This window comes from Pinus tabuliformis, chromosome 9, assembly GCF_031772625.1.
Source record: "Pinus tabuliformis cultivar Carrire ecotype Pingquan chromosome 9, CPIR1, whole genome shotgun sequence".
Classification (NCBI taxonomy): Eukaryota; Viridiplantae; Streptophyta; class Pinopsida; order Pinales; family Pinaceae; genus Pinus; species Pinus tabuliformis.
In genome coordinates this window covers 844,847,207-844,865,627 of record NC_142307.1, presented here as the reverse complement: position 1 = coordinate 844,865,627, position 18,421 = coordinate 844,847,207, and positions in this window count along the sequence as shown.

The window sequence follows — 18,421 nt, the reverse complement described above, 5'->3', positions numbered from 1 at the left end:
GTAGTCAGTTCACTTCCAACCTGATTGAAGACTCGCTCACACATCATAAGATCAAGCACAAGACTTCCACCCCTTACCATCCACAAGCCAATGGGTAAGTGGAGGTCACTAACAGAGCATTGGAAGGGATCCTAACCAAGGCAGTGAGCAGCAACAGAAAAGACTGGGCAGATAGATTAGTTGAGGCCACTTGGGCCTACAACACAACATGGAAGACCACCACCGGGTTCACACCCTATGAACCGGTCTATAGGAAGAAGGCTTTACTATCAATAGAGTTTGAATTCAATACCCTAAGGATGGTAGCTCAGCTGGACCTAGACCTCAACCATGCACAAAAGGAGAGATTACTTCAGCTCAATGGATTGGATGAATACAGATTGCAATCCCTTCTCCATACAGAGGTAGTTCAGCTTTAGAGAAAGATATGGCATGAAAGAAATATCAGGGAGAAGCAATTCCAAGAGGGAGATTGGGCACTACTCTATGGTTCAAGATACAAGGATTTCAAAGGCAAGCTGAGGACAAGATGGCTGGGACCCTACACTGTGGAGAAATGGAATGACAATGGTTCAGTTTTGATCAGAACCATTGATGATGAAGCCATACCCATGCTTGTCAATGGACATTGGTTGAAAGTCTACAAGAAACCCCTCTCCAAGCAAGAGTTCATTGAAGATTTGAATAAAACAATGATGGTAGTGGATCATGTCTTAGCTTCCACTTCACCCACTCACTGAAGAAAAAAGAAAAAAATAAGGACTCAAGTGAAAACCTCCATGAGGCGCTTGAGTCCCATCATTGGGTTGAAAACATCTTCTGAGGTGGCCTAGTGATGTCAAAAAAAAGGGGAAAAGAATAAGATCCTTGGGTGAAAACCTCCCTTGGAGGCACTTAGGGTAGGCAATTAAGGTGAAAACCTCTCTGAGGCACCCTAGTTGTTTTCAAAAAAAAAAAACGAGAGAGAAAAAATGAATTTTTATTGCATTGTAGGTTTGCAGGAGGACTACAGGAGGAGAAGAAGGTTCCAAGGGGACCCTGACATTCATCCTAGCATCCAACTCATCTTCTCCACACCTTCCTCCATCATTTTTGGCATCTCTTTCACCCCACTATACCTCTTCTTCCAAAACTATGTTTTCAACAGGAGGCTCTGTTTTTTCTACAGAAGGCTCCTGTAGGAATTACAGAGAGCCAAAAGTGTCTACAGGAGGCAGTTTGAGGGACAATAAAAGCTTCATGAGAAACCTATAATCCCTCTTACCATATTCAAACCTCCTTGCCATCATTTCCAAGCCTGCATCAGATTCCAAGCATCATTATTATTTTTCTTCCCTTTCCAAGAAAAAAACATAGAAAAATAGTTTTTCAATTTTGAACAAAAAAAAAAATAAGAGGAGGAAAAGGCACCATTAACTCTACTTGAAGCTTACCTACTAACCCTCCATCATTCATCTCCACCTCTGAAATAATTCTCGAGCTCCAAGCACAGGGAAATCGCTAAATTTTCAAGGGGAGAAGCAGCTACAGGAGCTCCGTAGGAATTCTTGTAGCAGCTGATCCCATAGAAGTCCAGCACCAGCAGTAAGGGACAACACATCTGAAGGTTGAAAAGGCACATGCAGCTCAGCTCCAGCAAAAGAAGAACCTGCAAAAACACACAACAACACATTAGCAAGCAGAGACAACATGCATGAAGGAAAATGAAGGCATGCAGCAGAGAAAGCCACAGCACCTCACAGTCGATGGCAGCAAATACGCTTTGATTACAGGTAAGTAGCTAAGTCACTCCTCTATCTGCATCTGTGTAATTAGGAATCATACGAAGGCAATGAGATGGTTGAAATTGAAAGAGGGAAAGGTGGTCAGTTAACTTGGCCACCTTTATTTAGTTGACTCCACTTAGCTGAGATATCACCCACACGTGCACACAGTCTACTCAAGCAAAAGATGCGAAGGACAGGTAGTGGGAGGAAGAGTTAACTCCAATGCAGTAATGATGGGATGATTACGAGGGGGGTCATGTTGACCAAGTAGGTGGGGACCAACGGTGCTAATCTGAGCAACGTACACCTTGCCAGATCAACACTCATAACCGAAAACAACCATAAAAGGTAATGAGCACTCCTCCCCGTGCATTCTCATCACCTTTTCTTCAGTTTCTCCTCATAACTCAGCCATACAATAGTCTTCTTATGCCCCCACAGCCTTGTATCCACCATTCTCCATCGATTTCCTCCATATTTTTGCTCTCGGCATCTTCTACAGGAGCCCTACAGGGTTTCTACAGGAGCACCTACAGGAAATCTAGAAGAGGGACAATAGGCTTCTACAGGAGGGGCAGTGAGTCATTTTGAAGGAAGGAAACATGAATTTTGGCATGAATTTCAGTCCGAAGAGGTAGGGTTCATGAATTCCCTCTGTTGAATATCAAAATGTGAAAGAGATGGTCTCAAATTGAAGATAAAATGAGTCTTTAAGAGGGTAGAAATACATAAAAAAATTATGTTTAAAAAAAAAAAAACACAGTCCCCTCTGTTTTTTCTATTTCACTCAAAATTCTTTGTGTCCACCTCCATATCTGGTTTTTCAAAAGAAGTACAGGTAGTATGACAGGGGGTTTATGAGAAAAGAGCCCACTAACTCCACTAGACTCCATGCACATCCTCAAGTGGTGGAAATATTTACCAGGGTAAACTGGATGAATTTCTTTGAGAAGTTTAGAGGGTTTGATGATGAAATTTCCCATGAATTTGCTCTATCTCTGGTCCCTCACAAAAGAAATCATGCTACTGTAACAATTAGAGGCCTCTCCATTGAAATAACCCCTGAATTCATCAGTAGGGTCACTACCCTTCCTCTTGGGTTGCCTTGGAGTAAAGATGAGAAAATAATTGGCCAGGCTGCCAAGAAGAAATTTTTCCAAGATAATGAAACCCTTGTTGAAGACAAAAACGGAATTAGGAGGGCTAGTGTACCATATCTCTGGGATGAGGTTAGCTACCAAGTGATCAAATACATTTCTTGTGAGGGGAGGCACAACATTGTTTATGAATATCATTTCAGAATCCTTCAAGTCTTGAGATATGGCATGAATACCTTAGCACATCAAAAGATCAGTATCCCTTACTTTCTCCTTCAGTCCCTCATTGACTCCAGCACCTACGTACAAGAAGAAAATTCATAGTAGCTATCTCACCATGTCTTAATCAAGATCCTAGTAGAAGAATCCCTCCATACCCTTACAATCCCTATAGCATGGGAAGTTTTCAGAAATATGACAGCCAAGGATGACATCAAGGCATTAACCTATGATGTTAGTCCTGCTGTTAGTGAGGAGGGAGAACATCAAGGAAGAGAAGATGAAGCTAGTGGTTCCATAGCAGAGCAAGAGAGGAAGGAGGAAAGAAAATAAATAGAGGAGGGGAGAGTTGAAGAGACAGAGCAGAAGGAGGAAAAGGAGACAGAAGAGGGAGAAAGGGAGGTAGAGAGGGCAGAGCAAAGAGAATAGTTCCATGAAACTTTGGAAAGAGAAGCAATAGCTGCCCTCACTACCCTTAGTACACCAGTCAAGCAGAAGCAGAAGAGGAAAATAAAAACCTCCATGTATTTCAAGGCAAGGAAGAGTACCAGAATTAAAACAGGCAAACCTCAGCCCTCATCAAAGACTCCCATTAACATTGAAGATTCACCATCTACCAAGGTGAAAGAATCTCCTTCCAAGGCACCCATAACCTATGAAAGGAGGACTACAAGATCTTCTACATGGAAGGGAAAGGAAATTCTACAGGACCCCAAACCAGACCTACAAGAGGCTAAAACAGTCCTACAGGAGACACTGTCCAAACTACAAGAGACACAAAAACTTGAGGAAAAGATAGGAGGACAACCAGAGGTGAAAGAGAAAGCATAAGAGCTACAAGAACCTAACCCCCAGCCTAATCTTGACTCTTATTACAGACTACTCGAGGGAGGCAAGATAATCCCACAGAAATTTGCAATTCCACTGTTTTTTGAATTGGAAAAAGAGAGAGTGAGAACACATAGGTGGATTCAAATAGCCAAGTCCAAAGGAGTTGAGGATATTGGCCACATGGAAAAAAAACTCAGGGAAATGGGCAGGGAATTGAGTGCTCTCAGAGACAGAGAAGCCATTACAAGAAGCCACCTTGAGAATGAAAATGAATTACTACGGAGGCAGCTGCAGGAGAAAGAGACTCATTTGGCATACATGGCCAGCTTATCCATAGAAGCATTACAATGCAGAACATCAGCCAAATCTTATGGCCTCTATCTGAAGGATCATCGGCTTCAATTCCAAATAAAAACTTTGGCACAAAGAGGCATAATGCATTTCCAAGACTACAGGTAGTTCATGGATTTGTGTGACCAAAGCACCTCTGAGGACAAAGAAAAGATGGCAGAGTTCTATCTACACAACATGGCCCTCATAGACCTGAATGTGTGAGACCCCAATGCCAAGCTAGGGGATCTGCAATTAATGGACATGGCAGCGTGGATGAACCATGAAGAATTGAGGGCAGCAGAAATGAAAAGATTGTTAATAAAAGAGCAGAATGAACCATTGATGATAAGAGTTGAGCCATCAGATCCTGTGGCACTCATCAACACACACAACCTGCTTGCCAATGGCCCTCAGATTGCTACTAAATATCTAGCGAATCAGGAACAAGCCATTGCACACTTTGAAGATATGCATAGGCTACTTGGGGATGACTGTGTGCATGCATGCATGAGAAGATGGAACACCCTACCCCATAGCTTGCAGATCAGAGAATACTATTCCCCCATGAGGCTGAAGGAGGCATTGGAAAGAGTGCCAATGTACAAGCACTCCATGCAAAGGTTGAAGGTCAACTGGATTGGCCTCACACTGAGTCCTCCACTCCTATTAGGCATGCTAGAAGGCAAAAGAGAAGAAGAAGAGAAGGAGTAGTGGAAGGACATAGACAGAAAGGCAAGATTTTATGGAGAACATGAGCAGATCATATCAAAAGCCTGGAATGCTAGGGAGACCAAGAGATTGACTAGGTTGCTCAGAGGATGAGCAACACCTTCAGTAGGGGGTGATGATGAGCCTCATAAATGGGTAATTATATGGGCTCATTATACCTCCTATCCTAGTCAAATCAACCATTCTCTTAGCTTATTGTATGATTTTCTGATTATATTTATTCTTATAGGGTGAGTTGAGTCAGTTATTATGCCATGTGGTCTAACATGTATTTAATGCAGATTATTGATAGATTTTGAGGTCAAAGTCAAGGATCTACTGGTAAAACTACATAAATAACTCGAAGTAGACATAGGAGAGAAATTATAGGAGGGAATCCCCCTATTTATTGCTCCTCACTTCAAATTCCACTTCATTCAGCTCGGAGTACAAGAAGCCGATTCATGCACTAGAAGGCAGCCGAGCAAGTGGAAGATGATTAATAGTTATCTCAAGTTTTGGGAGCCAAGCCTCCCTAATTTTAAGGAAGCTGTTGGTAGCCTTAGATGTATAAGTAGAGAGGCCTAGGGCCTCACTAGGGTAGGCCTTTTTTTGCTTGGGAAAACTCTGCTCAAATTTTGAGCTTACTATTTTATGATAGTTTTATGTAATCTTGCTATTTTTTGATAATGAAGATGGAATCCTTTTTGAGATAGCACTGAGTTACCTCAGAGGGCTGAAGCTCTTGGGTTAGGGCCCAATCCAAGTAGCCAAGCTTATCTTTACTTGTATTTTTATGCTTTACTTCAATTTGTAGATTAGTTCGCTGTTAGATGTATTTCTCTTATGGTTAAGAATAGGTTGCTTTTGATGATTTAGTAGCTTGCTTCCATTTGTGCTTTCTATAGCAGGATAAGAAATTATTAGAGAAGATTCAAAAGGCTAGAAATAATGCCTTGGCATCTCTTACTCCCTCTAGGACCATGATTTGAGGCAACGACTGTCTTGCTGCCCCAAAAACACAGATTTTCCTCATTCCTAGGACTTCTAGTGTTTGTAGCTCTCTAGTAGGTTGATAGTCCAGTTTTTCTTTGCTTTAGATATTCGTTATCATGTTCACTTCTTGATTTGCAATAGTCCTTTTTCATGTTTTCCTTTCTTACAACATTTCCCAGCATTTCCTTCTATACATCATAGTTTAGGCCATTTTAATGCAAAACTCTATTTTCCTAGGATGCACTCATTTCATTGGTTGCTTGATTTTCTTGGTTGACTGTGAGTTTCTATGCAGCAGATCTCTTCCAGCAGTAGACCAGCTTACCAGCAATCACACCCTCCATCTGATCCATGTACTATAGGTCTCCCAAACCTCACCTCAATTCTGCCCTAGTTTCCTTCATTTTTCATAGAACTTATTTCTCTCTCCTTGAGCAAACCCAATCATCTTTCTCTCTCCTAGTGATTCATGGTAGACCTTAGGTGCCCTAACACCTCATTCCAACCTTCATCCACCTTTTTCACCCACTCCCACACCCTCAAAACAGTGGAAATTTCTCTTGGCCTCCTCCTGTAGGCCTCCTGTAGTTTCCTGTTTTCCTCCTGTAGTTTTCCTGTGTCCTCTTGTAGTTTTTCATGTAGGCTTTCTTTTGAAGGCCGAGTGTGGGAAAAGCCTCCAGAAGGCCACCTAAGACCTCCTAGCACCCATCCACACCATCCTACATCCTCCTGAGCTCTAAAACCGCCCTCTAATGCCACTTGTTCGCTGCCACACTCACACACAATAAATTAGATGCATGTTAAATTGACATAAAAACACATAAAAATCCAATTTTTTTTTTTTTTTTTTTCTGCTTATTTACTTCTAGAAATAGCATGGTTAGATGTTTTTTACTTCCTTGAGTAGGTAATGGAATTTCTTTCATGGTTTTCATAGTGTTTTTGGCAAAATTAGAATTAGCTTGTTAATTAGGGTTTACTAGGTTTTGCTTTACATTCCAGTCTTTCTCCTTTCTGTAGTTAGAATAGCATCTGTAGTAATCTTTCTTTCCTTTCATCAGACATAGAGCTTCTTCTGAAATCTATAGAAGTTGGCTTGAGCTCCTAGTGATCTCGCGCCAGCTGACCAAGTGACAACCTACAGTGAGAACTAGTACTTGTGCATATAGCACTGACTCTTCCAAGTTTGTTTCGAACTACTGGGTTGATAAAAGTAAAGTTGGTAGCCTAGGAGTTGCAGCATTCGTGTTGCAATACTGGCACTCATCAGGACCATATCAGAGTGGTATGAGTTTTCGATAGGCTTCAGTAAGACGTTCCTTTTGCAAATGCAACTAGACTTTGTCGCCCACCTAAAACTTGTGTGGCACCCGATGTTGATCATGTCACTGATTGTACTTGGCATTTGATTTCTCGAGAATGTCGTGGACTTGCTGGAAGATATGTTGGATGTGCTCAATGAAGTTGTTTGCCTTATCGGTTTCAGACTAGAAATGAGCCAAATCTGCCTAAGTAGCTACAAATGGCATGGCCACATAAATGGGACATAGTGGCTGGAATCCCAAGCCCACCTAAAATGGGTTGTGGCCAGTCGAGCTATGGAGAGCTTGGTTATAGCTGTGCTAGACATAGGTAAAGTGTGTTTCTTTACTATGTACATTTTGTAACTTACAATCTGATGGTCACGATATGCAGTGATCCGATGGTTCATTCTCTCCTCGGTATTACCGACACTTGATCCGTGGCTGAACACCCGATTGGTCAATGATCTCTATTTAAAGAGCATGGAGGGTCATTTGTAGGGTAATCCGTCTATGAGAGAAGCATATGTAAATTTTCATTCTTTTATTAATAAATTGCCTGAAGTGGCCGCGTTGGCTCAGGCCGTGGACTGTTTCCCTCTTTGAGGGTTTTAACCACGTCAAAATATTGGTGTATTGATCTGTGATCTGTTTGTGAGCGGTTTCCTTTGGTGTTCTGTCTGAGGAACTTACCCTGTAAATTCCTACATGGTAGCAGAGCTATTTGAGGGCCGCGTCCGTTGGTGATCCAAATCTGAAGCCGGTAGAACTGCATCCGACAACCGTTTCCTAGATCTACTGTTTCTGACTGCTTTCGGGCCAAGAGGACTGCTCTGTTGTGTTGGGAGCATCTGTTCCAGTGAGGAACCCCTTTCGTTTCACGCGAAGAGGTTTCCGGTAGCCCTAACTGCGTCATTTTTAAGATCTGGAGGTTTACAGTGTTTATTTGCAGTTTACAGTTATTTTCTCTCTGTTTATTTCAGTTTCAGTTTATTTAGCTTTTTTTAATTACCAGATCTATACCTTTCATTTCTGCGTATGCTCTTTTCCCTGCGACTCTGTGCAATCTGGGCAAATCAGAAACAGAAAGGAAGGATTTTTCTCATGCGTATGCTCTTTTCCACTGCGTCTTAGTGTGATCTCGGAAAATCAGAAACATTGAGAAAAATATTTAGTTTCCGGCTAAAGCTAGCTTCGAGCCGTAAGGTTCATTTTTTTTGTATTTCCGTGTTGGGTTTTGTGTTTTTTATTTTGTAGGGAAAAAGAGCTTTCTCAAAGCAAGCACGCAACCCAAAGCATCAACCCCCCCCTCTCTCTCTCAAACTTTTTGTATAGCTCACTTGGTGCAAAGCTAATTTATGAGAGTAGAGGTCTTGGGTTCAAGTCTCCATTTTGTGGGGGTGGATTTTTCATTTCCGCACATTCCCGCACTTTGTCGGCAACTTCATCAAATTTTCTTCAAAAAGCCATAACTTCTTCATCCGGAAGCCGTTTTCAGAACCGTTTTTTTGAAACAGCCTAATTTTTCGAGATCTTTCCATTACAACACTTAGTTTTAGCATCTATAGATTCAGTTTTTTTAAAATGGAAAGTCCATGCCAAGTTATTCTTGACAGCACCAACTACTTCCAATGGTGGTCCTACATTGTGGATTTACTTAGAAGTAAAGGTCTTTACAGAATAGCCACAGGCCAAGAGACCAAACCGAAAGATGAAGACAAGGCAGCTAAATGGGAAAATAGACAAGACCAAGCACGTGGGTTGATAGGGATGTATATTTCTCCAGATCTTAGATTCCATATTGCAGAACTTGATACTCCTGATGAAGCAATGAAACAGATTACTAAATTCTTTGGAATTAAAAATGAACTTAAAGCCCATCAACTTGAAAATGAATTGCTTACATTGGACCCCAATAATTTTTCTTGCATTGAAGATTTTTTGTCCAAGTTCAAGACCCTTAGACTTCTCTTGGAAGGTGTTAAGGTTAAGAAAGAAGATAGTAGCCTTATCTACTCCATTCTTACTAAGTTGGGACCAGCCTATTCTGTGTTTATTTCCACCTTCCATTCTACAAGAGAAGCCTTCATTTCTCAAGGACAAACCTACAAGTCCTCTTCCTTTGATTCCTTTTGTGATTCTTTAATAAGAGAACAAGAAAAACTCTTACACCTTGGTCTTCTTCATCTTGGAAACTATTTTAAGAAAGCGTTAGCCGCCCAACAGCAACCAAATCCAAAGAATCCTAAGAAATTGTATCCTAAAAAGAATGGTCCTAAACCAAACAAGGGTCCTAAGCAATTTCAGCCTCAAAATGAAAAATCATTTCAACAAAATGATAAGACAAATAAAAACAAAGGGAAGAAGACTGATAGACATTGCAACTTTTGTAATCGAGATGGCCACTTAGAATCCAAATGCTTTAAGAAGATGGAAGCCTTGGAAGCAGCAATGAAGAAGCATAACATCCATTTGGAGCAATCTTCAACTTCAACTTCATCTTCAGGAATGACACTTTCTGCATGTGGTTGTCAAGCATCTCGGTCTGGCTATGCAATAAATGTATCTTCTTCTTCTCATTTTCATGAGTGGCTCATTGATTCTGGAGCTTCTTATCACATGGCCAAAAACAAAGCCATGTTTTCTTCTTTAAATGATTGTAACACCAAAAATATATATGTTGGTGATGATAGATCTCTTAGTGTTGTAGGGACTGGAACTGTTCATCTAGACAATGGTCTGTTTAATGATGTATTATGTGTTCCAACCTTATCCTACAACCTTTTATCTGTATATCAGATAACCCATTCAGGTGAAGGTAAAATCGTTGAATTTTCACCTCACAATGTTGTAATTAAGGACCTAAGAGATCCTAGACAGATTTTAGCTACTGGCATTGCTGATGATTCTACAAGGTTGTACAAGTTTCACAAATTTGGGTCATCAAATCTTCCCTCATTATTTGTTGCTCATAATGATGAAGTGAGCAAACTTTGGCATGAGTGATTTGGTCACTTAAACTATCGCTCTCTTCATAATCTATGTAAAGAAAATATGGTGACAGGTCTTCCAATGGTATCTTGCAGAGATGGTGTTTGTTCCGGATGTGTACTCGGAAAACATCATCGGGACAGTTTTGAAAAACGTGCCTCTTGGCACGCTTTAGCCCCTTTACAGCTCGTGCATAGTGATTTATGTGGTCCACTTCCAGTTGCTTCATTATCTAGCTACAAGTATTTCTTAACTTTCATTGATGATTTCTCCAGACGCACTTGGGTATACTTCTTAAAACTCAAGAGTGAAGTATTTAACATGTTCTTGGACTTTAAGGCCTTTGTTGAAAAACAATCTGGACATCAAATTCTTAAGCTAAGATCTGATAATGGCGGAGAATATGTTAAAAATACATTCATCAACTTTTGCACTGAGAATGGAATTCAAATGCAACATACTGTTCCATATACTCCACAACAAAATGGTGTAGCTGAAAGGAAGAATCGCACCTTAAAGGAAATGGCTAATTGTATGCTTCAATCTAAAGGACTTAGTCTTAATTATTGGGCAGAAGCAATTAACTGTGCAAATTACATAATAAATCGCACTCCTACTAAGGTTTTAAAGAATATCACTCCAGAAGAAGCATGGAGCTCAATCAAACCAGATGTAAGTCACTTTCGTGTTTTTGGAAGTGAAGCATGGGCCCATATTCCAGATGAGAAACATAAAGCTTTAGAACCTAAGAGTGAATAATGTATTTTTGTTGGATATTCTGAAGATTTCAAAGGATATAGACTTATTCCACTTAAGTCAAAAAATGTTATCATTAGAAGAGATGTAAAGTTTGCTGAAAATATATCGGCCTACGAGCCTAGTTCGGCGGATGTGCCACCTCTCCCTATCTCTTCTACTTTTGAAAATATTTCTTCTTCAGATGATGAAAGCGAGGATGAAAATCCTCCCCCACCTTCTCAGGATCCTCCTTCAGCTCCTCAGCTTCCAAAATGGGTCCGTGCTACTCGAGATGCAGCAGGTGATCTTGCCGGTGATCCTACAAGATCAGCGACGTACACGTTCTCAGTTCGAGAGAGCCTCTTCTTTATTGGCTCAAGCTTCAGTGAATTATGATCCTGACACCTTTGCAGAAGCTTCAGGCCATCCAGATTGGGAAATAGCTATGAATGAAGAATATCATTCATTATTGGCAAATGACACATGGGATCTTGTTCCTCTACCAAAGGGACGAAAACTTGTTAGATGCAAATGGGTTTACAGAACCAAGTATGGACCAGATGGGAAAGTTGATAAACATAAAGCTCATCTTGTTGCTAAAGGTTTTTCACAAGTTGAAGGCATTGACTATACTGAAACCTTCTCCCCTGTTGCCAAAATGAACTCTATCCGCCTTGTTCTTTCCCTTGCTGCTTCTTTCAAATGGGAAGTCCATCAGATGGATGTTAAATCTGCCTTCTTGCATAGGGACTTGCATGAAGAAATCTATATGGAACAACCTATTGGCTTTATACAAACAGACTCCAGCCTTGTATGTCGGCTTAGAAAATCCCTTTATGGTCTCAAGCAAGCTCCTCGAGCTTGGTATGCCAAAATGGATAACTTTCTTTTAGAATCTGGCTTCTCTAGGTGTCATTCTGACAATACTGTCTACGCCAAGAAAGTGGGCAAGTCTCTTATCATTCTTGTTCTTTATGTTGATGATCTTATGCTGACTGGTAGTGATCCCAACCTTATAAACCATGTGAAGTCTAGCCTTAAAAGGAAGTTTGAAATGACAGACTTAGGACACTTACATTATTTTCTCGGTCTTCAAGTCTTGCAATCCAAGGAAGGTATTTCCCTTTCTCAGTCCAAGTATGCCTGTGATATTCTACGCCATTTTCACATGGAAGACAGTAAGCCAGCCCCTTCTCCCTTTCAGTCTGGAGTCAAACTTTCAGTCACTTGTACTTCTCCTGAAGTTGATGCTACCTTATACCGTCAACTTGTAGGAAAACTTTTGTATCTAACCCATACTCGTCCTGACCTTTCCTTTGCCGTTGGCCTTGTTGCTCGGTTTATGCAAAACCCACATGAAAGTCATTGGAAAGCAGCTAAAAGAATACTTCATTATGTTCGAGGTACAGTTCAGTTTGGGATTCATTACAGTGCCGAAGCAGCTCCTCTATTGGTTGGTTTCACTGATTCCGATTGGGCTGGTGACCCTGATGATCAGAAGTCTACTGCAGGTTATGTGTTCACTCTTGGTTCAGAACCTATTACATGGGCTTGCAAGAAACAAGGTGCCATTTCTCTTTCTTCAGCAAAAGCAGAGTATCGTGGTGCCGTAGAAGCTAGTAAGGAAGCCTTGTGGCTTTGTCAGATCCTGTCAGAGTTTGGCTTTCAGCAACAACATCCGACTACACTTTGGTGTGATAATCAAAGTGCCATTCAGCTATGCAAAGATCCAGTCCAACATCAGCGCAACAAACACATTGAACTGCACATGCACTTCATCAGAAAGCTCCTTCATGACCATGTCCTTGAAGTGCAATATTGTTCAACAGATGATCAAGTTGCAGACATCTTTACAAAGGCTCTCACAGAGGCGAAGTTCACTAAACTTCGATTTATGGTTGGAGTTCAAGAAGTTGTCACTAAGGGGGGATAGGCTCTAGTGCCTCCTTCCTTCTCCTATTGTGTCATATTTGTAAATCCTTCAATCCTATCCCAAGTTGTTCTTAAGGGGGGATGTTAGGATATTTCGACACATAGGAAATAGTTAAGTACAACTTGGTCTAGTATAGAGTTAGGTATAGAGTTAGGTAAAGTGTGTTTCTTTACTATGTACATTTTGTAACTTACAATCCGACGGTCACGATATGCAGTGATCCGACGGTTCATTCTCTCCTCGGTATTACCGACACTTGATCCGTGGCTTAACACCCGATTGGTCCATGATCTCTATTTAAAGAGCATGGAGGGCCATTTGTAGGGTAATCTATCTATGAGAGAAGCATATGTAAATTTTCATTCTTTTATTAATAAATTGCCTGAAGTGGCCGCGTTGGCTCAGGCTGTGGACTGTTTCCCTCTTTGAGGGTTTTAACCACGTCAAAATACTGGTGTATTGATCTGTGATCTGTTTGTGAGCGGTGTCCTTTGGTGTTCTGTCTGAGGAACTTACCCTGTAAATTCCTACATAATAGGCTCTAATGCCTCCTTCCTTCTTCTATTGTGTCATATTTGTAAATCCTTCAATCCTATCCCAAGTTGTTCTTAAGGGGGGATGTTAGGATATTCCGACACATAGGAAATAGTTAAGTACAACTTGGTCTAGTATAGAGTTAGGTAAAGTGTGTTTCTTTACTATGTACATTTTGTAACTTACAATCCGACGGTCACGATATGCAGTGATCCAACGGTTCATTCTCTCCTCAGTATTACCGACACTTGATCTGTGGCTTAACACCCGATTGGTCCATGATCTCTATTTAAAGAGAATGGAGGGTCATTTGTAGGGTAATCCGTCTATGAGAGAAGCATATGTAAATTTTCATTCTTTTATTAATAAATTGCCTGAAGTGGCCGCGTTGGCTCAGGCCGTGGACTGTTTCCCTCTTTGAGGGTTTTAACCACGTCAAAATACTGGTGTATTGATCTGTGATCTGTTTGTGAGCGGTGTCCTTTGGTGTCCTGTCTGAGGAACTTACCCTGTAAATGCCTACAAAACTTGTGTGGCACCCGATGTTGATCATGTCACTGCTTGTACTTGGCATTTGATTTCTCGAGAATGTCGTGGACTTGTTGGAAGATATGTTGGATGTGCTCAATGAAGTTGTTTGCCTTATCAGTTTCAGACTAGAAATGAGCCAAATCTACTTGAGTAGCTGCAAATGGCATGGCCACATAAATGGGACATAGTGGCTGGAATCCCAAGCCCACCTGAAATGGGTTGTGTCCAGTCGAGCTATGGAGAGCTTGGTTATAGCTGTGCTAGACATAGGGGAGTCTCTCATCCCATGTGTATGGATTCTTTGAGTTGTACATGCATAGAATGTGTATAATCATCTTGTTGATGACCTCTGTCTGGCTATTAGTTTGAGGAAGGAAAGTTGTGTACTTAGTGAGCTTGGTGTCCATCATCGATCAGAGGCTGGACCAAAAATGTACTAAGGAACCTACTCTCCCGATATGAGATGGTAGATTGTGGGATCCAAAGTGTACCCACACTCGTTCAAAGAAGAGTTTAGTAGTGGCTTCCGCTGTGATACTCTTCTTGTAGGCCGCCATAATGACCATCTTTGAGAATCTGTCAACGACCACAAAAAAACAGTTGTTTCCATGCTTCATAGAAGGAATGCCCAACATGTAATCCATGGAGATGGATTCCCAAGGGCGACTAGGGGTAGGCAGCAGAGTATAGAGGCCTTGCTTCTTGATGGTTAGTTTGGAAATGGCGTAGGCAGTGCAGGATCTGAAGTACTTCCCAACATCCTGTCGAAGGTTTGACCAATAGAAATACTTTTGCATTACTGCCACCATTTTCTCGACCTGAAAATGCCCAGTGGCCCAACTGTAGTGTGCTTCCGAAATCATCTTGGCATCCTCGCTTGAAGGAACACAAAGGTGTCCCAGGTGGCATAATACGACATCTTAGAGGTGAAAATATGGAACTTGTTGATCGTCCAAGGGTGTCTGGTATGTGTGGCCCAATTCTGGTTCGCTTTTGTAGAGAAGTGGCCAATCAAAAGTCTCATGCCCACAAGAGTTGAGCACGATGGTTAACACCATGATCAGCGGTAGACTGAAGCAATCTGGAACATTATTGGTGCTGCCCTTCTTATACTTGATATTCAAATGGAACTGTTGCAGGTATGTGGACCACTTCTGATGGCGATCATTCTGCAACTTCCCTTGTGTCTGTATGAACTGCAGGGGCTGGTGGTCTATGTGGATGACCATTTCCTTCCCCAAAATGTAATGTTTCCATTGTCAACAGGCTTGCACAATGGAATACATCTCTTTGTCATAAGTGGGATACTTTCAGATTGTGTCTGAAAGCATCTCACTGTGATATGCCACTATATGCCCCTGTTGAGTAAGGTATGCCCCAATAGCATAGTCAGAGGCACCTGTCTCAATCTGAAATGGTTGTTACAAGTTTGGTAATGTGAGAACTAGTGTAGAGCAGAGGCAGTGTTTCAACTCTGTGAATGTCTTCTGTTAAGATTCAGACCAATTTTTTTTTCCTTTCGCTCCTCCCTTGGTGACTCGACTCAAGGGCCAAGTGATATGGGAGAATCCAAACATGAACTTGTGGTAGAAATTGACAAGACCCAGAAAGCTATGGAGCTCTTTCAGAGTGGTTGGAGCTGGTCAATCCCGAATGACCTGGATCTTGGCTGGATCCACATGCACTCCCCGTTCATCAATAATGTATCCCAGATACTGAACCTGGGTCATGCCAAAAGTGTATTTCTCCAAATTGGCACATAGCTTGTGTTGCCGCAGTGTTTAGAGAACCTGTCGGATGTGGTGGAGGTGCTCTTCCCAACTCTGGTTGAAGATCAGGATGTCATCCAAGTATACCAATACACATGAGTTGGTGAATGGCAACAAGATGTCATCCATCAACCTCATGAATGTTGCAAGAGAATTCATCAAGCAAAAAGGCATAACCAACCATTCGAAAAGGCCCTCGGCTTTGAAGGTAGTCTTCCACACATCAGAGGGTTCGATTGGTACCTGGTGATATCTTGATTTCAAGTTGATCTTGCTGACATGTTTTGCCCCCTTCAGTTGGTCCAGAAGGTCATCAATTTGTGGGATCGGGTACCTATTCCAGATAGTGATCTTGTTCAGTGCCCGATAGTCAATATAGAGTCTCCAAGTCCCATCCTTCTTCTGTACCAACACGATCGGGCTCCCACAGGGCGATGTTCTTAGCCGGATGTGACATTTCTGCAATTGCGCCTGAATCTGCCTCATGATTTCATCATTCTCGAGAACAGAGCACCATAGATTGGTCCATTGGGCAGCAACCCACCTAGGGTTAGATCGATGGAGTGCTTGACTTGACAGTGCAGAGGCACCCCAGCAGGGGAGGTGAAGATTTCCTTGTACTCCACCATGACCTTGTCCATCTATTGTTGTTGTGTAGAGGGGCCATGTCTGGAGGCCGTGGCCACCGTCTTCTTCTTTCCCTAAGGGCATATCATCAGGAAAACAAATTTCCTGATTTTGGAAATGAGCTTACTACATTTTTTTGCAGTGACAAAAGATATGGCGGTAGGCAGTGCTACCTCCAATATCATGTACAACTTATTTCCCAAAGTAACAATAACAACACGAGGCCTTGACTCATACACAACATGTCACTTCCATAAGTATGGTTGGCCTAATAATACATCACAAACATCAAGGGGAGCAACGTCACATAATACCTCATCCGTGAAGGGCTTGATGTTGTATGGAAGGCGACACTACTGGCTCACATGAAGATCCCATCCATGGTGAAGCCACTTGATGGTGTAAGGTTGTGGATGTGCTATGGTCGGTAAGCTGAGCCACTTCACGACCTCTAACGAAATGAGGTTCTTTTGGCTCTTGCTGTCAACAATGAACTATAATGGGGAGCCCTTTACCCACATCTAGGAGTGGAAGAGGCGCTCCTCCTCCTCTATATCTTCGAGTTCCTCCTTCTGGATCTTCGTGGTGGCAACAGTGGCATTGGGCTCCACATCGATAATCGGCTTCCCTTTTTCATTCCCCTTGTTGGATTTTGACTGAGAGTCAGAACATGCATTTGATTTCAAAGCCTTTAGCTCGGCCACTAGTCACTACTTGGCCCAACACTGACTTGTGTTGTGAGTGGAGATCTTATGGAACTCACAACACTTTCCTATGTCCTGGGCTGCCCTACCTTGGCTTTGTCCTTTGTTTTGCAATTTATGGGCACCTTTCCCTTGCTTCGGATTCCCAGATCCAAAGTCTCGCTTCTTCTTTTTAAACTTTTGCTCAATATTGATGGCATATTGGTATGTCGTGCCGAGCGAGGAGATGTCTAGGAACTCCATCTCGTCCTGGATGTACCTATGTAGGCAACTGCGGTACTTGAGAACCAAATGCTTCTTATAATCCTTGATACCCAACTTCGTGTGAAGGGTATGAAAGAAATTGGTAAACTTTGGCACATCTTGGTCCCTTCCCTGTCGTGGCATTATCCACTTTATGTATTTATCCTCATAGCTCCTGATAGGGTAGTACTGCTCCTTGATGGCATCCTAGAACAAGTTCCAAGTGGGTGCGGCTGAAAATAAAGAGTTTGTACTTTCATCCTGCTGCTCACAGCAGGTTTCCCACCAGTTCGTGATGTGGGGGGCTGCTTTGAGAAGTGCAAAAGTGATCATTTCCCTATTAGAAAAATCATGAATGGAAAAATATCCTTCTAGCAGATTTAACCATTTATCTACAACGTTTGCATCTATCTGACCCTCAAATGGGAATGTCAAAGTTAACTTGTAACTTAAAGGGTGTGGCGCTTCCAGAGTAGCTGTTGGAAGTAGATGCGTCGCCCTTGGGTAGCCGCTAAAGGATCTGGGCAAAGTTGTCCATCATCGTGTTCCTTTATCACTCGAGCGCTTCTTCGAGCAATATTTTGATGGGATCTCTTGCCGCCTCGTCTTTCTTTTCATCCGCCATGGGAGGCCATCGGAATTTGCAAGGCTGGTCTTGCAAAGGTTCAACCAGTTCAAGCCCTAACTCCTTATATCCCGACCTCGTTTGGGACATGCAAAGAAAAACAGAGAAAGAGTAGATCGCTCTGATACCACTGCTCTAGATTTAAATAGGAACGCAACAAATTACAGATATAAACATAAATACAAAGATGCAGTATAAATAACACTTCATTTCATTAATGTAAAATACTGAAATATGCTTAGAAACAGATTGGAAATAAGACTAGCTTGGGCGATGGTAGCTTATCTCTAAGAAGAGATGTGGCGGCTACATGCCTATGAACTTTGTTCCAATGACACTCAAGGGCCTATTTATTATTAAGAAACAATATAAAATCCTAAACATCCAAAAACCTAACCCTAGGAGATGAAGCGCCAAACTATGGGCCCCGTTTGGGTAAATTGGTACACCAACTTCCCAAGGTCGTAAATTTGGC